Consider the following 27,658-nt stretch of genomic DNA (forward strand, 5'->3'; position numbering starts at 1 on the left):
ACAAGTTTATTGTTTTTGTAAAATCCCAAGGTGAGCGGTGCCACCCAGGAAGGCCCCAGCTGCCACCGTCAGGCCACACTGGGGCAGCCGGGAGGAGGAAAGGGGTCCGCGTGCTCCCCGCTGGAGGCCTGGCAGGAAAGCGTGTCCCCTCCGCTCCCATCCACCGGCAGGCGTTCAGCCACGTGACCAGCCCCGCTGCATGGAGGCTGGGAGACCAGCTGGCCAGCCTGCGGCTGGGCACTGATTCTATAATGGGGTGAAAGATGGACGAATACATACCAGGGGACAGCTAGCCACGGGCTAGCCTTGGAGAGCGACCTGGAATTTGCCAGGGGGAGGTGAGGGAGGTGCTTTGCGCTGGCAGGGGGCGGGGGGGGTGTGTCTGCATAATGGGGCCTCCAGCTCGCAGGCCCAGGATGACTGGGTTCCGCCCAGGCACACCTCTCCTGCACGGGGGTTTCTTGAGGGGCCGGACGCACAGGGCTGGGGACAAGCGGCAGTTGTTGGCGGCAGCTTATCATTAGCCACGACGGCCGGACAGGCCAGTGCTCGCCACCCAGCTCCCCCCTCGCTGTCTAAACGCAGCTCGCGTCCTGCCCCTGCTCACACCCGGGCACTGGCCAATGTTACCCAGCCCGAGGACTGGCATTCTGGGGGGGGCTGGGCTCCAGGCGCGCACAGGCCCTGGGGTCTGAGGGAGAAGTGACTGGACGTCCGCTGTGGTTGGCATGGGGAGGGCCTGGGGCAGCGCAGGGTGGAGTGGAGGGGGGCCTGTGGCCGTGGCCTGAGAGCCAGGCAGGGCCAGATCCAGGAGGCGGAGGACTTTAACCGAGAGCTCGTAGCCAGGGAGTAACGGTGGGCTGTGCCGTTTCGGAAACGGAAAGGCTCGAGAGAGGCCGACTCTGAAGACGGACCTCACCGCCTCCCTCCCAAGCCAGGCCCACAGGGTTCCCAGAGGCAAAGCATTTGGTCAGGTGACCAGCTGGGCGGGGCTCGCACCCAGAGTTAACCCCCAGCTTGAGATGGGGCGGCCTCGATGCTCCAGCTAAAACAGGGCTCTCCATGTTACGCGGGAACAGGCAAGTGGATTCCTTAGCGTCTGATGCGCGTGGGGCAGACGACCTCGGTTAATCTGGCACCATGAGGACTCGGAGCAGGGCCTGCCCTGTCGGACAGGCGAGGGGAGGGCGCTGGCGACCGGGTGACTCCCAGGATGCCCACGGAGCTGTGTCTGCCACCTGCAGGGCGCGCAGCTCCCTGGCCACCCTGACACGCATCCATCCACTGCGGACGCACTTCCTGCTGCTGCCCGTCCTGCGGTCCCTGCTTCCTGAGCAGCCACGGCCTGTTCTGGACGTCAGCAGCGGCGAGCACACTCCCTCTGGGGAAGCCGGTGCGGGTGTACCAGTTCCTGGGGCTGCCATGACAGAGCCACAAGCTGGGGGTTTGCAGGTGCTCACGGTCTGGAGGCCAGAATCCTCTGAGAGCTCTGCAGGAAGCTGCCTCCCCCCCCCCACCCCGCACCCTGATCTTTGGGGTTCGCTGGCTTCAGCTCCCATCTCTGCCCCGTCTCCACGCGGCTTCTCCCTGTGTGCCAGTCTGTGTCCAAACCTCCCCTTTCTGTAAGGACACCAGGCCTATTCGATTAGGAGCCCGAGTGGCCTGCACTGACCGTTTCCCAATACGGTCACAGGCTGAGGTGCTGGAGGTCAGGACGCGGTCATATCTTTTGGAGGAACACGATGCAGCCCACAAAGGGGGGACCCAGCGGGGCAACTGGCTCCACTGCCTCCCAGATGACCCCATTAGGAGCACAGGTGCTGCGGCTGGGTAAGTCAGCTGTGGGGAGCGCAGGGGTGCAGTGAAGCCCCCCGCATTGGGCAGGGACGGGAGGGGGGTTTCGAGGCGAGGTCCGCTCATTCAGGGCACGCTGATGCTCTTCACGTCCTGGAAGCTTTGCCAGGACCCCCACCTGTCGCAGGAGACACGGACGGACATATAAGCAGGTACAGAAGGCAAGGGCGTGAGGTGGGGTCACACACAGGCGATGGGCGCAGGTGAGAGGGAGGCAGAGCTCGAGGCCGCTGCGGGCGCCGGTAACACGCGGGCCGGTGTGGCCAGGCTGGCTTTACCTCGGAGCTGTGCATCGTTATAAAACAGCGGTTCTCAACCTTCCTAACGCCGCGACCCTTTAATACAGCTCCTCATGCTGTGGTGACCCCCAATTTCATTGTTACAAATTGAACATCATTAAAGCATTGTGATTAATCACAAAAATAATGTGTAATTACATATGTATTTTCCGATGGTCTTAGGCGACCCCTGTGAAAGGGTTGTTCGACCCCCAAAGGGGTCGCGACCCACAGGTTGAGAACCGCTGTTATAAAAGGTTCCCACAGGAAAGCCAGGCTTGAACACTTTGGACATCGGCCTGCTGTGAGTGCGCCCCCTGCTGGTAACCAGTGGCGGGTTCTGGCGACACCGGTGAGAGCCAGCGTCCAGGCGTGTCGCCCTCCCCACTCCTCTCCCCTGGACGGCCCGTTACCGTGTGACACAGACACACACAGCCCAGAGGCTCCGTTTTGTTGTGTTTCACTTTTTTTTACATTTGATTACAAAACATTTCAATCATGCAGGAAAGCGGGAAGAATCGTACAGCCTGCATCCAAACACCCACCACCTAGATTGTACAGTTAATACTGGCTTCATTGCTTATCTGGGCAGACGGGCTCTTTGAAATTCCAGGCGTGGGCTGCTTACAAAAGAGACGCCCACACAAAGCTGCACGAGACACGTGGTCGGGAGGTACCCTCCTTCCACAGGTGAGGAGGCTGCAGGGGAGCCGTCCCCGCTTGCCCAGGTCACACGGCTGGCGGTGGGGAGTGGTTTACAGGGAGAGAGCCTGAACCCAAAGCCCTGCTTGTCCCCCCTTACCCTCCAGTGAGCCCCCCACAACCCCACGAGCCCCCCCATTGCAGGAACCAGAAACATGTACCTGAACCCAAAGTGTACACAGTACAACCCTATGTGTGCCAAACCGAAGTGTTTGCTGGGACGGGGTGGTGGGGGCTGACTGCAAAGGAGCATGAGGTAACTCGTGTGGGCTGGTAGGAATGTTCAGGAAAAAACACAGATGCGCCCTGACCGGTTTGGCTCAGTGGATGGAGCGTTGGCCTGCGGACTGAAGGGTCCCAGGTTCGATTCCGGTCAAGGGCATGTACCTCGGTTGCGGGCACATCCCCAGTAGGGGGTGTGCAGGAGGCAGCTGATCGATGTTTCTAACTCTCTATCCCTCCCCCTTCCTCTCTGTAAAAAAATCAATAAAATAATTAAAAACAAAACACAGATGCTCCCATCCTCCCCCTCCCACCCCGGTGTCCTGACAGCAAAGGGCCGGGCCCTAACACACCTGCAACCAGAAAGTGTCGCTGCCTGCTGTGCCCTTGTCTACCAGCAGGTGGCGTCTCCGCCTCGTGTGCATCCGCCTCTGCAGGCTCCAGCGTTGGCCATCCTGCTTGCACGTGCACCTCCGGGCTCTCCAGGCAGGTAGGAGGCCTGCGTGGAGGAGGCTGTAGCTGCTGCGAGGGCCACCCGAGTGCTCCTGCAGCGAGGCGGCCGGGCCCACGCTTCTCTCGTGGTCGCGGGTGGGGACGCCGGGTGGGGTGGGGTGGAGTGGGGTGGGGGGAATGGAGCGGAGCCTCCAGAGTGCATTTTCCGGAAGAACATCTCCCCCAACTTGTCACTGTGTCGGGTCCTGAAAGACAGTGGTGAGAGACGCTGGGGGAGCCGAGTGAGGGTGAGGGAGAAGCAGCGGGGGGACCGCCCCTGGGCTCACCCCACCCACAGAGGCCCAGGCCTGCCCCAGCCCTTGTCCACCCGTCCCCAGGTTCATGCTGCCCCCTCTCTGAAACCTGGCCACCCCTCTGCCCAGAGCTGCACGGCCCGTGTCACATCCTGTGCCTGGTGGGCCCGCCTGCCGTATCTTTTGCCAAATGCAGGAGAGCCGACCTGAGCACAGAGGAGGGCGCGATGGGCGCGCGGGCAGCTGGAACGCCGCCATTCGGTGGGTCTTTTCGTCTGGCCATCGGGGAAGCTTTCCACCCGCGTCCGCTGTAACAGTGCCAGAGAGGCCCCACCGCCACCCAACACTGTGGGGCTGGACCAGCCCAAAGCCCCTTGGAGAAGGCCTGGCCGGGCCTCCCCTCCAATGGACGAATCACTCCAAGTTCCCAGGGGGCTCGGGGGCTCAACAAACGCACCTTTGCTGCCTGTTGCCCAGCTGGACCGCACAGGCCTGGGGACAGGACTGGCCGCCAGTGGGCCTTCCTGAGTCAGGCCGGGCCCCAGCCGGCCACCAGTACGTCTCTCACTCACGGTCACGCTGTCCTTGGCTTGCTCAGCTTGTAAGGCAGTGATGGCGAACCTTTTGAGCTCGGCGTGTCAGCATTTTGAAAAACTCTTAACTCTGGTGCTATGTCACATATAGAAATTTTTTTATCTTTGCAACCATAGTAAAACAAAGACTTATATTTTTGATATTTATTTTACATATCTAAATGCCATTTAACAAAGAAAAATCAACCAAAAAAATGAGTTCGCGTGTCACCTCTGACACGTCATAGGTTCGCCATCACTGTTGTAAGTGGCTTGTGTCCCCCTCACATCGATGTTTCTCTCTGTCTTTCCCTCTCTCTTCCACTCTCCCTAAAAATCAATGGAAACATGCCCTCGGGTGAGGGTTAGTGAAAGGGGGTGGCCCACAACAACAACCAGCGCGCCCAGCGAAATCTCAGGCACCTGTGGCCGCAGCTCCCTGAGCCCAGCACAACCGGACTCAGCAGGTTCGTATGTGACTAAACCCCTGGGCTCTATAATGTGTTGTCGCCCATCTCACTCCCCAGATGAGGACCTGAGACGCAGACAACAGAACTACCTTTCCCAGGAGCTGGAGCCGCAGCCGGAGCTGGTCCACCCGGTTCAGAGGGACCCAGGGCATCCAGACAGCAAGGGGGCCGAGGCCCCGGGGCCTGACCTGCGAGGGGCCCAGTTTCCCGGGACCTACAAGGGGGGCCAAGTCCTCTGGGACCCGTTCTTGTGATGACGGAGGAGCTGCCAGGGAAAGTGCCCTGGGCCATGCCAGTCCAGGCCTCCCGGGGCCTTTACTGGACCCAGCAGGCCAGCCAGCCCAGGAGCGGGGCAGGATGGGATCCCTGTCGATTCCTTGGGGGCCGCTCAGAGGAGCTGTGTGGGAGATGTGGAAAGAGCATCGGTGTTGGGATCCGGGCTTCCTGCAGTGGAATGAGCTGCACATGGTCCCGTCTCTCTGCCTCCTCTCCAGGCCCCCCTCCCTCCAGCCATGCCTGGCACAGCCACGAACTCCCTGAGGTCCGGGAGGGCCCGGGAGGCTCCTGGGGCTGGACTGTGGGGACCTGATGGAGACCTGCTGCCTGTCCGCCCTGTGTGGTCCTCATGCCCGGGTGGGGGCCAGGGCTGCAGAGGGAAGAGAAGGGCCCGGGAGGACGAAGGGGAGGGCTTGCACCGTCACACCCGGGCTCGGCCGGCAGCCCTTCCCAGGGCTTCAGACAGGGCTCTCTGCCTGTAAGTGGGATCATGACCCTGCCCTGCCCCTCAGGGTTACCGAAAGGAGTGAGTGGGTGCTCACCCCACCCACCCCTGGCCCACCTCGGCTCGCAGGACTCAGGGATGGTGGGTAAGCGGGCGTGGTCACTTTCTGGGGCTCTGCCTGTCACTAGCTGTGAACCCCTGGGGATAATGACCCGCGTTTCCCAAAGCCGCATTTCCATGTCTATGATCGGGGTAATAAGTACATTCTCACCCCAGAATTATGAGAGTTAAATGAGATAATTTGTTGAAGTGCTTGGCATAGAAGATGATCTTCCTAGATGTCAGCTATTAATGTGCAAAAAATGCACCTTCGGGCCACCCAGGACTCCCGAGGGGAGAGCACTGCACCACAATGTTCTCCGAGAGGGCCCTGGACCCTGGCCCAGGGGAGGGTAGCGCGCTCTGCCCGTCGCAGCTCAGAGCAGCAGTTCTGCGTGGCCATCTCCATTTCTGCCTCGGAGAAGCGCCTTCCCCTGCAATAAGCCGTGGACCTTTGGAAGGAAATGTCAAACGAGAAAACCCAGCGTGTTCTCGCTCGTGACCTTCAGCTGTTTTTATTTTTTTCAGTCCACAAACCCTGGGTGAGCACCATCTGTGTGCCTGGCTGGGCGTGGGGTCTGGGGACGGTGGGAGGGATGCCCGGGTCTTTGTCCCTAAGGCTTTCGCCACCAGAAGGCCCCGGACCGTCCGATGACAAGTTCCGATGAAACGTACCAAGCGGCTGGCTCCCCTCCCCTCAGAAAGGCCCTGGGCCGCGGCTCTCCGGGGGAGCGGCCAGCAGCCATTTCTTGGAATCGAAACTGTCTGAGCGGCTGCAGTCCCTCAGAGGAGCTTGTTTTCTTTCTCCGGGGAAGCCAAGGTTTTAATGCTCCATCTGGGTGAGGACCTCGCGGTAATAAGAACCAAATGTTGTCGGGGAAATGACTGGAAACGACACCGAGGAGGAGAATGTGGGGTTTTGAATTGCCTCATGGAAGGCAGGGCTGAGAAGCAAACACACAAGACGTCCTGCCTATAAATCTCCCCAGGATGTTGCAACACTCCGTCTCCTGCTGCGGCCCCTCTCCAGGCCCCTCCCCCCCCCCCTCTCCGGGCCCCTCTCCACCTCTCCCCACCCCCCTCCCCACCCCCCTCTCCGGGCCCCTCTCCACCTCTCCCCACCCCCCTCTCCACCCCCCTCTCCGGGCCCCTCTCCACCCTCCCCACCCCTCTCCCCACCCCCTCTCCAGGCCCCTCTCCAGGCCCCTCTCCAGGCCCCTCTCCAGGTCCCTCCCCACCCCCCTCCCCACCCCCCTCTCCAGGCCCCTCTCCAGGCCCCTCTCCGGGCCCCTCTCCACCCCCCTCCCCACCCCCCTCTCCAGGCCCCTCTCCCCATCCCCCTCTCCAGGCCCCTCTCCGGGCCCCTCTCCAGGCACCCGGAGCCTGGGATGGAGCAGCCTGGGACAGCGGCCCCAGCGGCAGCGACTACCCCACAGCCCCAAGAGACCGCCAGCCCACTCCTCCGTGCGCCCCTCCTCCTGCTGCTGGAATCCCCACCTGGATGTCCCACAGGCATCGCGGACTCAACGTGTTCAAACTGCTCTCATCATCTCCCCCAAACCCGCGCTCTCCCCGCACATTCCACGGTGATGAAAGGCACCACCTGGCCCCGGGCGAGCGGACACCTGGGAGCCATTCCCGGCTCCCCCGCCCCGCCGCCCATGTCAGTCAAGTGCGGGCCCTTCTTCCTTCGATTGGGTTCTAACCCGCGTGCCCGGCCCCTGTCCCGGTTCTGGGTCCTCCTCGGAGTCTGGTCACTTGTGGTGCCCTCCTGCCGCCCGCCCTGGACCGCCTGCTCCCCGCCCTCCAGCCGGGGCGGCCTCGGGAGACCCCAGCGCCCCTGGCTGCGGCCTGCTTGGGATCTGAGTTGGAACCCAAGTCCATCGGTTTCTCCACTGAACTCCACCAAGAAAACGCAAACAACAACAATCTAAACGCAATCGAGGGTCCAAAGGAGTGACCTTCCCGGGCCTGCCCGCCACCAGGGCACTCTCGGTGGCACTGTGCCCCTCCCTCCTGTCCACCACCTCCGGGTAATGAAACTGAGGAGGGGGCAAGGCATGGAGGTGACTCAGACGCAGTCCCTGCCCAGGGGGCTCTGAGGGTGGGTAGTTAGTAATGACCAAAGGGAAAGTTACCAGAAGGAGGGGCGGAAGAGGGGCAGGGCCAGCCAGAGAAGAACCCTGAGCCCTGAGGAGGCCCCAGGTTGGGCGGGTGCCATGGGCTGGGGACATGGGCAGAGCCCAGAGCTGGGCGTTAGACCCATACAGCAGGCCCCAGGCTCTCCCACACCCCCTTTCCAAAGAGCGGCCTTTTGCTTGGGCTTTGCGTTGGGAATCTGGACAGGGGGACAGGGACACCCTGAGCCCACCCCCTCACCTGGGGTGGCGCTTGGCCAGGGCCTCTCCGGGCTGCGGGCGGCGCTGGGAGGCCCGCCTGGGGCGGCCCGGGGACCCTGATGAATAACAGATTTGTGTCCATTTGCTTTGCCCCACTTTGCTCTTAGAAGGCCGCCAGGAAATAAATATTTGCTGGGTGAATGCAGACTCCCCTTTCCCTCTCACAGCTCCCAGCAACCTGCCCCAGGCGCCCAAGGGCTGCGCAAACCAGCGCTCAGCGGGTGTCACCCTCCTAGAACCGCAGCGGCAGGCCTGGCTGCGTCCCGCTCTGTCCCGGAATCCCCACGCCCGGGAGCTGCACGCCGGGTTGCGCCCTGTGGGTGAGAGGCCCCGTTCAGCTTGGCACCCGCCCAGGGTCCCGCCGGTCAGCGGGGACCAGGCAGTCCAGGCCGAGCGCGTGTGAGTCCCGTGCAGGCTCCACACGGGGAGTGTGCGCTGCTCGTCCTCTCCCAGCGCTGCAGGCCCCGACCTCAGCCCCTCCGGCAGCCTGCGGGCCCCTGGGACAGACACTGCACAAGGTCACACGGCCCGGCACAAGGTCAGGACTCGCGGGCGCTCTGCAGACTTATGCTGAAAGCTAGGAGCGCACCATTTACACAGATCCCAGCCGCCTCCGCCACCGACGGCTCCCGCCCCACCGACAGCTGCCCTCGCCGACACCAAAGACCCGGGGGCGGCTGTAAAGGGATACCTGGGAGGAGAAGTCCTGGCTCTCCTCTCGTTTTACTATAAATGGAGCCCTCACCCTTCCCAAAAGCTCCCGCTGCAGCTGCTCCCACTCCTTGGGCAATAATTTGTTGAACGCCCACGACACCCTTGGACGTTTCCGAGAAGTCATGATAAATGACGTGGGTTTTGTGGGGGGAAGGCAGGCGTGGGCGCTGGGCACGGGCGGGTCACCTGGGAGCCCCCACCCCCACTCCCCACCCTCCACCCCCGCCCAGAGGAGCGGGTCCTGCCGCCCCAGCTGAGTGGGCCCCTGGGGAGGGAGCGCGTAATTGGTTCTGCATGGCGCTGTGCTGGTTTATGTCCACATCGCAGGAAAGAATTCGGTGGGAGGCCCACAGTCGGAGACCACGTGGCCGACTCCCCACGGACGCCCCCCCCCCAAACCTGTTCCCAATTAGGCGCTTGCAGGAACTCCGGGCTGCTTCCTCTGACCAGATCCTGCCTCTCCCATTGTGGAGCCCTGCTCGCCTTTCCTTTTCAAAACGCACACGGAGAGAGGTCCTTGGAGGCGGGAGAAGGGAGAGCTGCCCCGGCCGCTGGCGGGACCGGGCGGGAAGGGCTGGGAAACGCGAAGCACGTCCCTCCGCACCCACCGGCCGTGGCGCCAGGCGCCCGGGTTTATGGGGCCGCCACTCCCGCAGCCGGACGCCTCCAGACGGGCTGGCCACCTGGATTCGAGAAAGAGCCAGGCGGACCTTTGGGCAGAAGCAGTGTTTTCGTCCCCCCGGGGCCGTGAGCCATCAACAGAAACCCCGTCGCTATTTTTAGGCCGCGCTGCTCACAGGAGGGCTCCTTTCCCTGTTTCTGGGTCGGGTTTTGCCATTTCACAGTTTCCCTGCCGCCTGGGGAAGCCATCAGGCCTCACATCCCCAACCCACTTTCCTGCTGCTGCCGAGCCCCATGAAACTCTAGTGACAGGACTGCTCCCCTCTAATCTGTGGGGGCGTAGAAAGTGCTGTGCTGCCCGCACCCGCCCCCCCCAGCATGGTGGCATTTCGGGGTGTCCGCTCTGTGCGATACTAGCGATCCCCGGGTCTGTCCCCTTCCAGCTCCCGTCTCCCAGGTGCTGTGGGTGCTGCTGGCCTCACAGCACCGTCCAGAGGAGACGGAGCCCAAGGCCGTGAGCCGCAGCGGCAGGGGCAGCCGGACACTGAGCCGAGGCCGATTCCTGGGCTGGGCTCTGGGGTGACTGTGGCGATACCTCCTCGGGGAGCGGCGAGTGGGGAGCGGGGAGTGGGGAGCCGGGGAGCGGGGAGCGGGGAGTGGGGAGCGGGGAGTGGGGAGTGGGGAGCAGGGAGCAGGGAGCAGGGAGTGAATCTGGAGCTCCTCTCTGGCCTGGCGGCTGGGTGGGGTCTGTCACGGGCGGGAGCACACAGGAGCCAGGGTGCAGGGAGAGCAGGTGACGTGTATGCTCACTGACAGCGCCGGTGTGACAGGAGCACAGCCCGTTGCCCTGAACAGCACACAGTCACTGTCTCACAGCCTGGAGGCCGGACGTCCGAGATGGAGGTGTGGGCAGGGCTGGCTCCTTCCGAGGCCTCTCTCCTCGGTGTGTTGACGGCTGTCCCCTCCCTGTGTCCTCACGTGGGCGCCCCTCTGTGCCCTAATCTTCTCTTCTTCTAAGGACCCCGGGCAGGTTTGATGAAGGTGCCCCCTAAAGACCTCATCTCAACTGAATGAACCCGTAGAGTCCCCCCAAAGTGGCGTGCCGAGGTCCTGGGCTTGGGGCTGCAGCACAGGCTTAGGGGTGGGGTGTCCACTCAGCCCCGACCAGAATGCATTGCAGTTTGATGAGGATGAGTCCAGAGAACCCGGGAAACCGGAGAGGCGATGTTGGATGTGTGTGGGGCTGTAGGGAGGCGCTTGGCTGGGGCTGGGAGTTGGGGAGGGGGAGGCAGAGATGGGAAGTGGGGCCCCAGGCGCGGGGGAGTCGGTCCAGGAGAGGGGGTGGGGGAGAAGAGCAGAGATACAGGACCAAGCACCAGGAACCCAACTCGGGAGGGACAGGAGGAGAGCAGGGGAGGGTGGCGTCACCTAAGGGACCCCAGGGCGTGGTGGCCTCCGCGTGGGGGTGGGCGCCCTTTTGCTATCAGGCGTGAACCCCGCTTCTTGATGCCACAAGGCAGTGGGCCTTGGGTGAGAGGCTGAGCTTTGCTTCTGCCCGCGTCCCCAGCACCCACCCGGGGCTGGTTCAGGAACGGAACAGACTGAGGTTTCTGTTTTCAGGAAACCAGCCACCTCCTGGGAGTTACAGAGGGCGAGCCTGTCCTGTGAGGGCAAAAGGCTGGCGCCCTCCCCGAGGCCGCGGGGCCCGGCCCGGAGCTGAAAGGAGCCCCAGACGCACCGCCCCCTCGGAAGGGGAGCAGCCCGGCTGGCGGCGCTCACTGCGGCTTTGTTTGGCCTCTGAACCCTGATTGGTCGAAGCCAGTGATGCTTTCCAGATGCGCCCTCTCCTGCAGCCAGAGTCCGCCCCGGGGCCCCGCGGGCCTCTCCCGCGGCCTCTCCCCCTCGCTCGCCTGCACCCCCCCCCCCCCTGCGCTGCGGCCCCGCTTCCTGCTGGGCGCAGGGCCAGGCAGAGGGTCCCCATGGCCCTCCCCTCCGGCTCCAGCATTCCACATGTGCCTCGGCGCTTGGAAGGCCCAGAATCAAAGCCAGGCATGCCCCCCCCCCCCCCCCCCCGCCAGCAGTACTGATGCCTTTAATTTGAAAAGTGCTTCATAATCTTCAGAAACACCCGCCACCAGTCTGTCTGAGCTGCCCGCCCAGCCCCAGCTCTCTGGGCGCTGCTGGGGTGGTTCGTGCTATTGGTTCCAGCTGATCCTTGGTGCCTTGATCCCCCCCTTGGAGGCCAGCACGAACCCCCCAACACACACAACCTACCCGCCACTCCCAGACCTGCCCCCCCACTCCCCTGCCTGCCCCCGCCTTTGGGTAAATATCTTCCTTGGATTCTGACACTTGAACCAATAGGTGAGACACCTATGTGGCAACTCCATTTGAGCTTTTAACTGCGAGGTAGTTACAGATTCACAGGAAACTGCAAAACCGGCCCAGGGAGGCCTGTCCACTTCTGGGACGGTGGGTAGAGGTGCCTTCCCTCTCCTTCCCTCTCAGCGGTTCTCAGCCTTCCTAATACCGCGACCCTTTAAGACAGCTCCTCATGCTGTGGTGATCCCCAATTTCATTGTTACAAATTGAACATAATTAAAGCATAGTGATTAATCACAAAAACAATATGTAATTATATGTGTGTTTTCCCATGGTCTTAGGCGACCCCTGTGAAAGGGTCGCGACCCACAGGTTGAGAACCGCTGCAAGTACAACAGGAAATCTGTACGTTTTGTACAAAACAAATGTAAGAAGGTTCTGGAAGGTGGAGAGAAGCAGGTGGGCTGACTCGAGACCCGCAGTGCAGGCCTCAGGGAGTCCCCTCAGTGCCCTCAGCCTCATGGGGGCCGGTCTGGGGGCTGATGAAGGGGCTGCTGGGCGCCCACAGGCAGGTGAGCAACAGCCCGAAGCCCCTCTGCAGCCAGGGACCCCCAGTGGCAGCCCAGCAGCTGCCCTGCTTCAGGGGCGCACACAGGAGCACCCCCACCTGCTCCGGGCAGTGCTCCCACCCCAGAGGGCTGGATGGGGAGCCGGGCGTGAGGCCCCTCTCGCAGGGATCAGCAGAGACGCGCAGGGAGTCAAGACTTGTACCCCAGCGTGGCCATGACAGGCACCCCTCCTTCTCCCCGTCACTCCGAGGAGGCCCAGGTCCAGGTCCCCGGGGCCCAGCTGCCACCTCCCCCTGCCCTGTGGCCCAGGGGGGAGCCGTAACAAAGCACTGCTGTCTCTCCCACCAGAGGGTTCAGGGGGCCCCTCGGGGAGCCAGACCCCACCCCACCCGGTGGGAATGAGGGGCCCCCTTCCTGGTGCAGGGGGGCCGGCAGGACACCAGCCTTCCACCTCCCCTGGCAGGAAGGGCAGGGCCGCGTCCCGCCAGAGCGCAGGGGGGATGCAGTGAGCGCGCACCCTGTTCCTTAAAGGCATGGGAGTGCCGTCCACATTCTGGAACTTTCCACTCAAAATTGTCAAAATAAGAAAAAGAAGGCCTGTTGCTTGAAGGGATGGGCCTCAGCATCGGGGAGAAATTCCTCGCGTTGAACTGGGTCGTTTCCAAACATAATGGAGCTGGGGGTCCCCGCTGCGAAGGTGTGTCCGAGGGGCGTGGCCTGCTCTGTCCCCGCTCAGGGGCCGACCCTCCTGCTGGTGACGTCGTGTTCAGAACCCTTTGCTTTGGGTCGGCTCTGAAGTCTCATGAATTCGGTGTAACTAGGAACAAATTCGTGCTGGTCTCTCCCATCTTTACGGGCGGTTTCATTTCCCAGCAAAGTGTAAGAAGTGCATTTTGCATTTTCCCTGGCTCCACAATGAGGTCATCGACCTGGGAATTGCCAACAGATGCGCGCTCGCCGGAACGCCAGCGCGTGGGGAAGTTTTATTAAAGTGATTTCATGCCCCGAGGAAGATCAGGCACGTGTGGGACCCGGGGAGGGCCTCGGGTCCCGGGGAGGGCCTCGGATTTGACCTGGGGCGCAGTTTTGCTTCGGTACCACAGTCCTTAATATGCACACACATTTCCCCCATTTTAGTCTGGGCCTGTCTCTGGCCTCGGCCCCACCGTGAGGCTACAGTGCCAAACGGCAACCTGGGGAACTGGCTTCGTTCCAGATGAGGCACAGAACGAGGAGGCCGGAGACCTCCAGTTTCGTTTCGTGCCTCTTGGATAACCTGGTTCCAATGTTGTTGTTTAAACTGCGTTTTATTGATGAGAGAAGGAGAGAAACATCGGTTTGTGGTCCCACTTATTTATGCATTGAATGGTCGCTTCCTGTGTGTGTCCAGACCCAGGACCCCGCCCACACCCTTGGTGTAACAGCACGATGCTCTAACCAACAGAGCTCCCGCAGGGCCCAGCGTTCTTCTATCAGGATAACGAGCTCCTTGGGGAGCAGGGCAGGCTGGGGTGAGGGGCGTGGGGTGGGAAACCTGCTTGTAAAGTCAACCCCGTGGGGAGGAAACTGAAAGGGCTTTGCAAAATCCTCCACCCCATGGCTGGCCCCAAATCCATCTCAGGAAATACCTTCGCCAAGGGCAGGCCTGGGACCGCCGTTCCCTCATGTCCAGTCCCCAGCTCACTGTCCGGACAGCCTTGGGTGCCTGGTGGCGGTCAGCTACATGGCTTCTTTGGAACTGCTTGACAGTCAGAGGTGTCACATGGACGGCTGGGAGGATGGCCCATGCCTCCAGGCAAGGATGCTGGACTGCCTTCACCTCCAAATTAACCTTCGGAACGCTGAGCAGGGACCCGCCTCGCCATCCAAGCAGCTGCCTTGCTTGCAGCGAGAGCCCAGAGTGCGGGAGGGGAGGGCTCCGGGCTGTGCCGCCCGCCGGCAGGGCCTGTGCCTGCTCCCTTTCCCGCAGAGCTTGCTGGGGCAATGGGTTCCCAGGAGCCGTTCTGGGGAATCCTGAGAAAAGGGACCTTCCACTCTCGGGGCCCCAGGCTGTGGGGCGGAGGTGGCATTCTGGGAGGCAGTGGTGGCGTCTGTCGGAGCAGCCTTCTCTTTTCCCAGGTGGCTCTCACCTGCTCCTCAGGCCTCCAGGCGGAGTTCGCTCTGGGAAGTCTGTGCTGCACCCCAGTCTGAGTCTCTTCTCCTGTGGGTCTCCTTGTCCCCCGCGTGTCCATCTGGCGTGAACTAACCACAAGAATTGCAACCCTGCTTCATTCCTCGCCTGTGAGCTCCTTTGGGAGGGACCGTGTCTGAAGCACCTTCGTGTCCCCGTGGTCAGCACAGGGTGTTCTTGTCCCCGCCTGCCCCCCCACCCCGCCCTGCCTCTGCCCACCCCGACTCGTCAAGGTTCTTTTGAAGATAAAGCATTTTCCTCACCTCTGCTCCCACCGCAGCTGCTTTTAAGATTTTTCTTTGTGTTTGTGTTTCTCCTAGTCTGTGCTTCAAACGTGGTTGTCTTTGTTTGCCCTGTTTGGGATCGGTTGAGCTTCTTGAATCTGTGGGTTGGCGTCTTTCATTGTTTGGGGAAACTTCTTGGCCATAATCTGAGTGTTGTTTTTGTCCCTCTGCACCTATTTTCCTGAGGCTCCGATGATAGTTAGGCCTTTTGATTATGTCCTATGGGCCTTTTAGCCTCTGTTGTTTGTTTTTATCCACTTTTGTGTTTTTTTCTGTTTTGATATACACATATTTTTACTGACTTCACTTTGACTTCCTTTTTTTCTGTGTTCTGCTGAGTCTGAATCTGTTGCTAAACCTTTCCAGTGGGTTCTAAATTTTTCATTTCTGGAATGTCCGTTTGGTTATTTGGTTCTTTTTCTCGAAAGATTCCAATTTCCAATTGGAAAAAACTACCTTTTGTTATTTTGCTTACACTTTCCTTCATTCCCTTTGACATATGAGTCATTATTATTTCAGAGTCTAGTCTGCTCACTGCCATATCCGGGTCGCCTGTGGTTGTGCATCCTTCCTGTCTTTCTCTTCGTTACTTGTCATGGTTCCTGGGCTCTTCTCATGTCTAGTAATTTTGATTGAATGCTGGACATTGTGCACGGAAAACAGGAGGCTCTGGGTGGCCCGCTCCCCCTCTCCGGGGCTGGTTCTTCCTGACCTCCTGAAAATATTCCTGCTTAAGTGAGGAAAAAGCTACACACAAAACTGTCCCTGTGAATAAATCCTTGAGGGCTTTTCATCTCAATGCAACCGGAAATGAGCCAGGGAGGGGCTTGGTGGCAGCTGCAGGCATACTTGTCTGTCTTTGGGGCAGTACCCCACGTAGTGCTCTCCTGAGCTTTTCATTGAGAAGTTGGGGACGTGGTCTCCTCATCCCTGACAGACGACAGGAGAGCCAGCTCTGTCCTCCCGAGGTCCCAGCCTGGCTCTCCCAGTTCCTGTCCGTGTAGCTTCGACATCTGGCAAATATGCGGAGAGGCGACTGGTGATGGGTTTGAGGCAGGTCTCCTCCCAGGCTGGTCTCCTGTGTCCTAAGCCCCACGCTGCCTTTCCGACGTCCCCCTGGCTCTCAGGTCCCGCACGGCGCCAGAACCAGCAAATGTGCCACCAGGAATGGGGCCGTGCGTCCGGACCCCCTCGCGTTCCCTGCCTCACTGCGGTGTGACCACGCATCGCCGCAGCCTTCTCTTTCCCCTGGCAGAGCCTCAGGGCCCAGAGCAGCCAGGCCTCAGTCCTCAGAACAAGCAATGGCTGGAGGGTGTCAGCGCGCCTCCAGGTCATCCCCCACCAGAATGTAATCTAGCCCCAGCCTGAGCGCGTCCACAGCTGTGAGGCCTTAAAATAGGGTGTTTGCAATGGACCCAGGTTTGTCTAATGCAGTGGTCAGCAAACTGCGGCCCCTTGAGTGTGGCTCTTCCACAAAATACCATGTGCAGGTGCGCACGTACAGTGCGATGGAAACTCCGTGGCCACACTCAAGGGGCCAAAGAGCCGCATGTGGCTCGCGAGCCGTGGTTTGCTGACCACAGGTAATGGATGCGATGGGACTATTGACCTGGGACGGATGATCTGCTGCTTACTCCAACTTAAAAGGTAGGAAGGAATGTCCTGCCGGGTGTGCCCATGTGCTCGCCTTGTATAAACCCGCGCTGACGGGGAAACGCCAAGCACAGGCGCATCTCTGCCGTGATCCCTGGGAAAGCCCTCGGGGTGAGCGAACAGAGGGCGGGTCCAGAAAGGAGCCTGGGGGTTGGGAGGTGGGATGGCACTGCCCCTCAGTGGTTTTAGTTCCTTTCATGTGATTACCATGTGGTTTACCGCATTTCCACAAATGTCCCTCTGCAAACCCAGGCTTGCGTGTGGCTCCCTGAGATCAGCTTGCAGGCCGGTGTCCGGGTTCTAGTCGAGGGGCCACTGTCTCCCCCTCCCCACTGTGCAACCTGAGTCACCCCTGCTCTCGGGAGAGTCCCAGACCCCGTCTGGCCCTGCCCGTCCCCGCCTTTCTCCTCCCTGAGACCTTACAGAGGTGGGAGGGTTAACCATGGCCAGGCGAGCCTCCTGGCCACTCTCTGTGCTTCAGCGGGTGGACTCCAGACAGGGAGCCAGGAGGCCGGGGAGGGGAGCAGCCTGGCCTCCCCCCGGCCGCACGGGCCTGCTGAGTCCGGCCTTGCTGAGCCCTCTCCTTGGTGCCATGGCCGATTTCCTTCTCAGGGCTGTGGGAGGCCCCGGGCCATGGCTATGGCTCACCAGGGCTGGGCTGGTCTGCATTGAGCCTGGAGTCCCTGGGTGTGAGCCACGGGGGCGGTGGAGGCCCAGACCACTGCCGGAGGGACAAGCACCTGGCCCGGGCAGGCCGGCTGACCTGATCAGACACATGCACGGGTCAGGCCTGCCCGCATTCCCCATGCTCCCTGCGACACTCTGTAGGTGCACGCAGGACACAGAACTCCTTCCCTGAGATGAAAGGGCAGCCCAGCCAGTGGCGGGGGGGGAGGGGGGAGGAGAGAGAGAGGCAGTCAGTGCTGGGCAGGCTGGCCGGGCGAAAGCCAGGGAGAGGGACCCATAGAGACCAGACGGGTTGACGGGAGGGGAAGCCAGCAGCCAACATGCCCCACAGACCACCCAACCCGTGCCCTGCGTCACCCCAAAATCCCAGAGGGAGGGAGAGGTGTTTGGTGATCTGAAACATGAGAGCACACAGAATGTGGTCATGCTGAAGTCAACCTCATAAACTGTGAAATCCAAGACGCAGGCCGCCTTCCCCCAGGCTCAGTAAATCCTGCGCGGGTTACATTCAGGCTGAGACTCACGCCACAGATACCGGGGGCCAGGGGCTCACAGAGGGCGGGCTGGGACGGGCAATGCTGAGTTGGGCCACCCTGTCACCACAGTGCTCCAGAAAGTCGGAACCACCTGGGGATGGACCCGCCAGGAGGGGAGGGCCCGCAGGGCGGGAGGGCCAGTCAGGCCAGGGAGTGGCAGCCACAGGTGGAGGGAGGGTGTTTCACATCTGAATGGGAACTCCGCCCCCATATAGCATCAGCCTCATGGAGGCAGGATTTTGTCTGTCTGGGTCACTTCTGCACCGGGGACAGTGCCTGGCGCACAGCAAGTGTGCAGTAAAGCACTTGCTGCGTGACTGGGTGAGTGAGCAACGCACCAGATACACAGAGAGAAGAGCTGAAGATGAAACAGAAGGGAACAGGCAGTGCGGAGTGTCCCAGGGCTTCCAGTGGCAGCCGGAGGCCCTGGGCGTGGTCCTGCCCACAGCAGGGAGCCAGCAGGGGTGCAGTGAGTCCCTCTGCTGGTGCCCAGCTGCCCTGGGCGGTGTGGGGCCGGCTAGAGCCTGGGCATGGCCACGGCCACGGCCACGCCACAGGCACCGTAGTCCTCCCCGCAGTCCTCCGGGGCCCTTGCAGTAAAGCTCATTGTGCCTGCGAGGCCTCTCCTGGCCACACCCACCCTGTGGCCACACAGATAGGAGCGAAGACCAGGACTGGAAGGAAGGCCAGGGGCCAGCCGGCCAGAGGAGCCACCTGGGCCCTGAACAGTGTGCACCTGGGCTCAGGGGACACTGACCCCAGCACCTGCCTCCGGGAATGGCAGCTTCCCAGCCCACGGGAACCCACAGAGCCCAGCGATGTCCCAGCACATCCATCCAGCCCTGGGTCGGGGCCCCACAAAGACGTACAGGGAAATGGCTAAACACACGATGGAGACGGCAGGCCACCGGCAGGGCCCGGCCTCTCTCCAAACCCTGCTGTTTCTCCTGCCGCGGGCGCCTCTTCCCCCTCTTCTCGGCCTGGGAACTCTTCAACTGCTTCCCAGCTCAAGGTCAGGGTCTCCATGAAGTCTCTGAGACTTCCCTCCCCGTCCCCCGTCCCCCCTTTCTCCTCCGTCGTTATAGTTACCACTTTCCATGTGCTGAGCACAGGTCTCGAAACTCCCGCTCCTTCCCCGATCTAACCCCCAACCCAGAATGAGGCCCAGATGAGTGACTTGCCTACGGTCCTCCAGCCAGTGCGAGGCCAGCAGGAGAGACACAGGTGCTGAGTCCCTGTGCGCACAGGGAACCCCAATCATGCTTCTTCGGGGTTTGCTTACATGCTTGTCTTTTTTAAAGTATTTTTAAAAATATATTTTATTGATTTTTTACAGAGAGGAAGGGAGAAGAACAGAGAGTTAGAAACATCGATGAGAGAGACACATCGATCAGCTGCCTCCTGCACCCCCCACTGAGGATGTGCCCGCAACCAAGGCACATGCCCTTGACCGGAATCGAACCCGGGACCATTCAGTCCGCAAGCCAACGCCCTATCCACTGAGCCAAACCGGCCAGGGCTACATGCTTGTCTTTACCCAGGAGGTGGGAGCCCACTCTCCCGAGAGCCAGGCTCGGCTCACCTGCCTGAACCACATGAGGCCAGGAGCGAGGCGGGCACTGCTAAACTCCGGGCTGCCACCAAGCCCCAGACTGGGGAGGCCCGGGGCCTGCTCCTGGCCAGGCAAAGCGGGCGCTTCATAAGGCTCCCAGCTACGCAGATTTTCCTAAAACATGACTCAATGTGAGAGACTGCTGAGCTCCTTTTAGAAAAACACGACCCACGGAGACTCCCTGGCCTGACCATGTCGCTTAGCAAGTCTGCGGGGCTTGGAAAGGCCCCGCGGCTCCCCCTGCCACACAGGGACTTCGGGCCTCTGATTAGAGCCCAGGTCCTTCCAGAAGGCGGGCGGGCAGCTCAGCCGACTTAGAGAGGGGCTCCCCGGAGCCGCGTGCCCTTTGACCCGCTCGCCCGACGCTGGGACGCCGTCCTGAAGAAATGATCCCCGGGGTGGAGAGGCTCAGAACAAAGGCCCGGTCTTCGCAGTATTTCTCCCAACAGCAAAGAACTGAGCTCCTCACCACCTAAGGGCTGCGCTGACGGCTGCCCGCCCGCCCGTGTTTCACCGGCCGCCGGGGACGGAGGGGACGGAGGCTTCGCGGCCGCGGAGCACGTTTACGACCGGATGTTAATGAACGGAATCAGGTTACGGGCCTGAGAGGGCCCTAGACGGGCTGAGTAAACTCTGCATGTGAAATACTGCGACTCAGCCACCACGACTCCAGTTACGGCCGGAGGATGGGATGATGGATTCCTTCCCCCTCCCTCCCCCCAGCTCTCGGCAATGTGGTTCCAGTTAAAAGCAGATCAGACGCCGGCACGGATCGAAACCAAGAAACAATGGCTGGTTTGTACAAACAAGGTCTGCATGGCCTGGGTTCGATTTTCTTTTTTTTCTTTAATGAGCAAGTAATGTTTGTGGAGACTGGAACATACCCAGTCAGAAAGATCTACAGCTCCCACTCCCCGAATGCAAATACCTTCCTGCCAACACCCCTCCGCCGTCCACACAGTGACAGGCTTAACAAAGGCTGGCCTGTGGGCATTGTGTGCCTTGCTGTCATTTTCAGTTCGTTTAGGAAACAAGGACCTCTGTGGCAACAGCCTTCATGTTTACAGACGTAAAGAGTCGCATGACGTTCCGCAGTGCGGACACGTCTTACATTTACTCAGCGTTCCTCCGTATGGCACGCTAGCTGTTGTGTTCCCGTGTGTGTGCGTGTTTCCATGATAAATCTCAGGGCAATACATGTAATTGTACATCATGTACACAGAGTTGTGCATAATGAGTCTGGAAAATCTTCCAGCTTTCCTTTATCTCGGCATTCACAAATTGGAAAACACAACGGGAGAACGCTCCGTTCAGAATTACAATAAGAAATACGGCCCTCGCTGGTGTGGCTCAGTGGATAGAGCACGAGCCTGCGGACTGGAGGGTCCCGGATTCGATTCTGGTTGGGGGCGCATAACTGGGTTGTGGGCTTGATTCCCCAGAGGGGGGGCGTGCGGGAGGCGGCCAATTGGTGACTCTCTCTCTCATCATTGATGTTTCTGTCTCTCTCTTCCTCTCCCTTCCTCTCTGAGATCAATAAAAATATATTTAAAAAGATAAATATAAAGTGCTTAGAACAAAAGAAGTAAGATGCAAGGTCTGTACTTTTTTTACAAAAAGTATTTGCCCTAGCCAGTTTGGCTCAGTGGATAGACGGTCAGCTTGTGGACTGAATAGTCCTGGGTTCGATTCTGGTCAAGAGCACATACCAGGATTTCGGGCTCAATCCCCAGCAGGGGGCGTGCAGGAGGCAGCCGATCCATGATTCTCTTTCATTATTGATGTTTCTCTCTCTCTCTCTGTCTCCCTCTCAGAAATCAATAAAAATATATTTTTAAAAATGCAGCATTTTACTAAAAGGTACAGTTCTCAAAGGAGAGGGAGCCATGGGCTGGGCTTAAGTCCCCAAAGTGCCCACTCCGTTCCACCCCTTGGATGCTCAGGACACCCATAGACCCTGTCTCTCTCCATGTAAACCTGGTTTTGCTGAACTCAACTCAAACATCTCACCCACAACTACAACTATTTTACCTCCCACCAAAGGCAACCGAAGTCACGGTCAGACCCTACATCCAGAAGCCGCGAAATGCGGGCCACTGTTCAGGGCCCACATCGTCGGGGGAATGTGCACGCCCCCTGTAAGCCTGTAACAACCTCCACATCCATCAGCACTCAGTTGTCAGGGCCAGGAACCAGCTCTGGAGGGTGTAATTAGCAAGAAATGCACTGGAACGACACTGGGCAGCCGGGAGGGTCATCAGGAACTGCAGACCAAGCCTAGAGGCTGGGCTGGAACAGGGGTGTCTGGAGTAGCCAGGGCCCCCAAACCATCCGGTGATATCACTACCGCGTGCCACGTGCCACTCAACGCCGGATGCCCCGGCTCGCTCGGCTGCCAGCACAGACACCCCAGGAATTCCACGTGTTTGCTGCCGTTGCTTCTAACCGCCAACAAACTGGATTCGCCACCAACCCTGCCCCTTTCCATCACCAGCTCCCTCCACACAACCTGCGGTCGGCGCACCTGGTGGCCGGCCAGCACCCTGGGGTGGGAGAAGGGAGAACTTCGTCTCTGCGAGGCTCCTAAGCGGGGAATTCTTCAAACAAAGGTGGAAAAACAAATAGATGCTCATTGTCAGCCTGTCTGCTGTTCTGCAGCCTCATTCCTGCACGGACGGCTGACACCAGCAGGAACGGCGCGAACAAAAGCCCAGACACACGCTGGCCGTCTCCACACGGCGCCGTCTCCACGCTCCAGGGGCAGCTTTTCCGGAACCAGAGCAGAGTTCTCTCATTTTGTCAAAACAAAACTACTCTCCCTTCAGCCCCGGGACGGCTTCTTCTTCCTAACCACAGGAGCGCCGATGCTTTTCTTAAAAAACAGTGTGTGTGTGTGTGTTTTATTGATGTCAGAGAGGAAGGGACAGGGAGAGAGGGACAGAAACATCAGTGATGAGAGAGAATCATGGATCGGCGGCCTCCTGCACGCCCCCCACTGGGGATCGAGCCGCAACCTGGGCATGTGCCCTTGACCGGGAATCGAACCGTGACCTCCTGGTTTATGGGTCGGACGCTCAACCACTGCGCCACGCTGGACTGGCACTTTTCATCTTTTTGTCAGTCACGTTTGCCACGCCCATGGGACTGCTCTTAGGACAGCTGCGCAGCGTGCCCCTCCCCACGGTCAGGCTCCCACCTGTGGCCTCTCCTGTGGCCTGGAGTGGAGGGGGTTGGCTCTCAGCACTGGGCCAGCTCTGGGGCCGGCAGAGGGCCATGTCCCTAAGCCACAGTCTCCTCAGAGGTGGTTGTGATGCTGTGTGACTCTGACCCCGAGCCCTGCGCTTGTCACTGCATCGCCACCTGCTAGGAATGCAGCTCGGCCCTCCCCGCACTCAGCAGGATGTTTGCCCGCCACGGGGTGCAGAGGCTGTCCTTCCCTCTGGGAGCCTGGAGGCCAGGGGCAGAGAGGAAGCCAACTCTTTAACAAAGAAACAGGAGGTAGGAAACACCAGGATGTGCCTGGGTCCAGGAGCCGTGCAAAGGCCCTGGGGACTGCCGCCAGTGAGCCAGGGGTATAGGGGCGGGCAGGGGCCAGGGTAGCCGCTGCCCCCCGAAAACCACCCATGGTGCGCCGCAGCCGCACACGAAGACCCACAGGACGCTGTCCTCACAGGCTGGGCGGCATCAAAGCCATTTGTTTTCTGGAGAAAAACAGGCCCCGGGTGCCAACAACGATCTTTCAAACAGACAGAGAGCTGTTTGTCCTGGAGAGCAATGGCTGTGCGGCCGCTCTGGGAGGAGGGACAGCTGGGCCGTCACAGCGGGCGTGATGAATGGCTTCCTGCTTGGAAATGAAGCCGAGGGGGTGTCATCCTGCCCCGACCGGGGTTCAGAGGGTGGGGGGCCTCCCTGGAAATCAGTCCCATCTTCTGCAAACGACACGCAAATGTGCTGTCACGTTTTGACTTACGCAGAGCTGCAGAGGGACGCGCAGCCAGGAGAATGCTCTCTCCCGGTTAAACGTCAGAAGGGGTCAGAACGTGGTTTTTACTCTGGTTGCCAAGAAAGTCAGGGTGTAGAGAGCCCCTGGGAAGGCACACGGACATTTCTTTAATAAATTGTCAGCTGAATCCAGGGCGGTAGGCAAAGCCACGTCCTGGAAACACATTTTGCCGAAAGGCAGAAGTGTTCTCAGCTTGACCTTCATTTCTGCCCAGGTCCCGGGAGTGGGTTTTATTATGTAAATCCAGCCAAACACCAGGAATCAATATGACCCCTTCCAGAACTGACATTACAAGAATGCACATAATCTCCTTTATCTTGACCTTTGATGAAACTTCCTGGTATTTGGGGTATGAAATAAACACGCTGTATCGGTGCTGGGTCCCTGTCTCTCCATCAGAAGAGGGCAGCGTTCCCACCCGGTCCCAGCTTTTCCTTCCATCTCTGTGCCTGTCTCTTTCTTTCATTTTCTCAAACCCCAGCCGCCCCTACTCAGGAACCGGACCGCTCTCTAGCCGTGATGGACGAGGAAAAGGGAGAACCCTCCACATCAGGGTCAAGTTTAGGTGCAGGAGCCCTATCCCTCCAGCCTCTGGTACACTTATTCCTCTCCACCTCAGCGGTTTCCTAAGAAAGGAAAAGAAAAAGTTCACCAAACACAACCTCCACTTCCATTTAGTTCCTTTTGATCTTTAGTTACAGGAACTGCTGTGTGGACCTGCACGTTCACATGCAATTTTGTTTTCCTTATTATTGTCATTTCTTTCCATAACATTAGGTCACGAAGCTCAGACTCCATTTAGGCCTCCGAGTGGGTCTTTCACAGGGCGCCCATGGCCGTACCGCAAGCCGGCCATTGTTGGACGAGCTTTATTTATTTATTGTTTTAGTTTTTCTGTATAATAAACAATCCTGCTGTTACGAAAACCAATGAGTGCAGGTCATGAAAGAAGTCACACAGAAAGCAATGCGAACGCTAATAAGCGCATGGGAAGCGCCGGTCGGCCTCCGTGGTGGTTAAAGACGCGCTGGAGCAACGAGACGCCCGTTTCTTTCACCCGTGGAAACGGCCCAGATTAAACCGAGTTGTTGCTCAAAGCCGGGGAGGAGGCGAGAGCCACGCTCGGCCCGTGCCTCTGCCAGCGCCGCGAATGGGTTTCTGGGCAGCGACGGCTCTTGGGGCACAGCCACGCTGGGAGCGGAGCCAGGGCTCGCGGTTTCCGCCGCTGCCTGATGGATAACCCCCAAAGGACACGGCCAAGCGAACGTGTGTGCGCACCGCTCTCATCCTGTCACTCGCCAGCTGTGCGATGCCGATTTCAACTGACGGGGGAATGTTTACGCCGTGGGGTTCAGTGACAGACAGAACCCTCCATAGGCGCCCGGGACTGGGAGACCCATGTCCTGGGTTTAAATCCCAGATCCTCTTGTCATGAGAATCTGCCCACGACCTCACCTCTCGGCCCCGGCAGAAAGGGGCCACTGAAGCCCCCAGAGCCGTGTGAGTTCTAAGGAAGTAACGTCTGAGCACCTGCCGCGCCTTCTCGGCACTGTAGCCTCTTTACGGGGCTTAAAAACACAGCTACCGCCAAGCGCTGATGAGTCCCACTTGTCTCCACCCCACAGCCAGCTGCCTGCAGGACCTCACCGCGCCTGGCCCCAGGCCACCAAAATGGACCAGGCAATCTTCCCGAGCTGCCCAGGGTCTCTGTGCCCCTCGCCTTCGCAGATGCTGTTCCCTCTGCCCAGGAAACCCTTCCCGCCCTTCTGCTCGCCTTCAGGGGCCATTCCGGGCCCCCTCTTCTGGGAAGCGCCTCACCCAGGAGGCAGGTGGCAAGGGGCCCCCGTTTGGAGCCTCGAAGTTCTGAGGCTCCTGGGGGGAGAAGAGTTGCTCCTTTTGTTTTTGGTGGTTGTTTTGTTAATCCTCACTCGAGGTACTTTTCCATTGAATGTTTAGAGAGAGTGGAAGGGAGAGAAGGAGGGGGAAAGAGAGAGAGAGAGGGAGAGAGAGAAACATCGATGTGAGAGAGGCACATGGGTTGGTTGCCTCCCCCAACTGGGGCAGGGATCAAACCTGCAAACCAGGACGAGCCCTGGACCCGAGACCCTTCCATGCATGGGCGGTGCTCTAACCACTTGGCTGCACTGGCCAGGGCCTGGTTTTGATTTTTAAATCTAACATGCATTCAGAAAAGGGCATTGCCCGGCCCGGGTTGCGGGCTCGATCCCCAGTGTAGGGCGTGCAGGAGGCAGCCGATCAATGATTCTCTCATCATTGATGTTTCTATCTCTCCTTCTCCCTTCCTCTCTGAAATCAATAAAAATATATTAAAAAAATAAAAAGAGAAGGGACATGTCATATGTGAACGGCTTGATAAATTTTCACAAATGGAGCCACTGGTAACCAATATCCAGTTAAAAAGAACAGATCCTAACCACCAGCACTCCCCTCCCCCAGCTTCCTTGTGCCAGTCGCTAACCCACCCACGGTCACCACCCTCCTGACGTGTCACCTGTTTTTGTCGTTCTGAGACGGAATTCCCATAGAGAGTTCTTTCTCGTCCGCTGTGCGGTTACACGGATCCCTGAGAGCCACGCTGTGGCTGCACGGGTGGCAGAGCTGTCGCTTTCAGAGCCGTGGGGCGCTCCGAGGTGCGTGCTGTGAGCAACGGAGTGTCCCCGGGAAAAGTCACTCACCCCCGCTGGGTCTGTCCACATCGTCCGTGTATTAGCGGAGGCCTTCCCATGAGCCAATAGAGTCACTCGCAGGTTACCCTCGGAGAGGGGAGGGGAGTGAGCGTCTGGTGGGATGTCTGGGTCACTGGCGGCGTCCACAGGTGGCGGAGGGCGTGGGTCTCAAGCCAGGCGGTGGCCGCAGCCGTGGCACCAGCACCCGTGGCACCTGCCTGGTGGGCGGGAGTCAGCAGGGCTCCGGGTGCGACTGGGGACACAGCCACACTCCAGCGTTCCTGTTACACCGTCACCTCGGTCCTGACAGCACTGGACCCGACCCCCGTGGCCACAGTGACTCCATTTTGGAACTTCCGAGGTGTCCAGCAGGCCGCTCCGCTCTGGCTCTGCACGGTGTCACTGCCCCTGTTTTCTTTTTAAATATGTTTTTATTGATTTCAGAGAGGAAGGGAGAGGGAGAGAGAGAGAGACATTAATGATGAGAGAGAATCGTGGATCGGCTGCCTCCTGCACGCCCCCTACTGGGGATCGAGCCTGCAACCTGGGCCTGTGCCCTGAGCGGAATCAGACAGGGACCCTCCAGTCCAAATGCTGACGCTCTGTCCACTGAGCACGCGGCTAGGACTGCCCGCCCCCCTTTTCATTCCACTGACTGACAATGGGCGACCCGGGGACACAGCTGTGAACACCATGGGGCAGGCTCCTGCCCTACTGTGCACAGGCAGGCGGCCTTTCTCTGGGCGCGAGGCCCACACATTCCAGACGGCTCCTGTGGGTGGCACCCCATCATCCGCACCTTCACTGCATTCCCTTCCTGTTTTTTTTTTTTTTTTTTAATAAATCTATGTATGGCTCCCACAGACGCCGGCACCACTGGTGGCTGCAGCCATGAATTCCTTCCCAAAGAAGTGGCCCCTGTTGTCCTAACTGGTTTGGCTCAGTGGATAGAGCCTCGGCCTGCGGACTCGGGGTTCCAGGTTCCATTCCGGTCAAGGGCATGTACCTTGGTTGCAGGCACATCCCCAGGAGGCAGCTGATTGATGTTTCTCTCTCATGGATCTTTCTAACTCTCTATCCTTCTCCCTTCCTCTCTGTAAAGAATCAATAAAATGTATTTTTTTTCAAAAGAAGTGGCCCCGCAGGCCCCGCGGAAGGCTGCTCCCCACCCGCAAACCCAACCTCTTTTCCTCGCGGGTGGGGTCCACGGCCCTCCACCCGCGTGGGTGGCGATGCTGGCCGAGTGCCTGCCTCTCCCGACGGGCCGTCCCGTCTGGGGCGCACCTGGGTCGGCCACCGCCCTGCACACCTCCGGGCGAACGGCGCGCGTGGGGGGGGGGGGGCGAGGGCGGGTCACCAGCAGACGGGGCGCGCGAGGCTCTGTCCCGCGGGGAGCCCCCCAGGAAACACCGCCCCTATTCCCTCCCCAAAAGGCGCCTCCGACCCCCGGGGACCCGCCCTTCCCCGGAGTCCCGCGGAGCTGACCTTTGACGCGGAGCCCGCCCTGGGCCGGAGGGTGGGTGGGGGGGTTGCACCGGCGGGCAAGGGGGGTGCCTCCCGCCCGAATGCGTCCCCCTCTCTGGCCCCACCAGGAAGAAGTTTGGGGTCCTCGCCCCCAGTGGGCCTGCGCGCCCCTCGCGGCCGGGTGCGGGCGGAGGCGGGGCCGCGAGTCCCGGGGGCGGCCTGGGGGCGGGCCGGGCGCCCGCAGCCCCGCCTCCGCCGCGCCCTCCTCGGGGC

General features: G+C 60.1%; 1 long non-coding RNA gene across 1 annotated transcript; it reads right to left on the reverse strand.

Moving 5' to 3' along the window:
* LOC118651241 lies at nt 1–27,620 on the reverse strand. Its single transcript, XR_004966138.1, has 5 exons — nt 27,407–27,620; nt 25,747–26,336; nt 4,260–4,471; nt 3,410–3,754; nt 1–1,972 (listed from the first exon to the last, which is right to left on the reverse strand). It is a non-coding gene; the product is annotated as an uncharacterized LOC118651241 (long non-coding RNA).
* Nucleotides 27,621–27,658: the final 38 nt, after the last annotated feature.

The sequence above is a fragment of the Myotis myotis genome, unplaced genomic scaffold (genome assembly GCF_014108235.1).
Source record: "Myotis myotis isolate mMyoMyo1 unplaced genomic scaffold, mMyoMyo1.p scaffold_m19_p_3, whole genome shotgun sequence".
NCBI lineage: Eukaryota > Metazoa > Chordata > Mammalia > Chiroptera > Vespertilionidae > Myotis > Myotis myotis.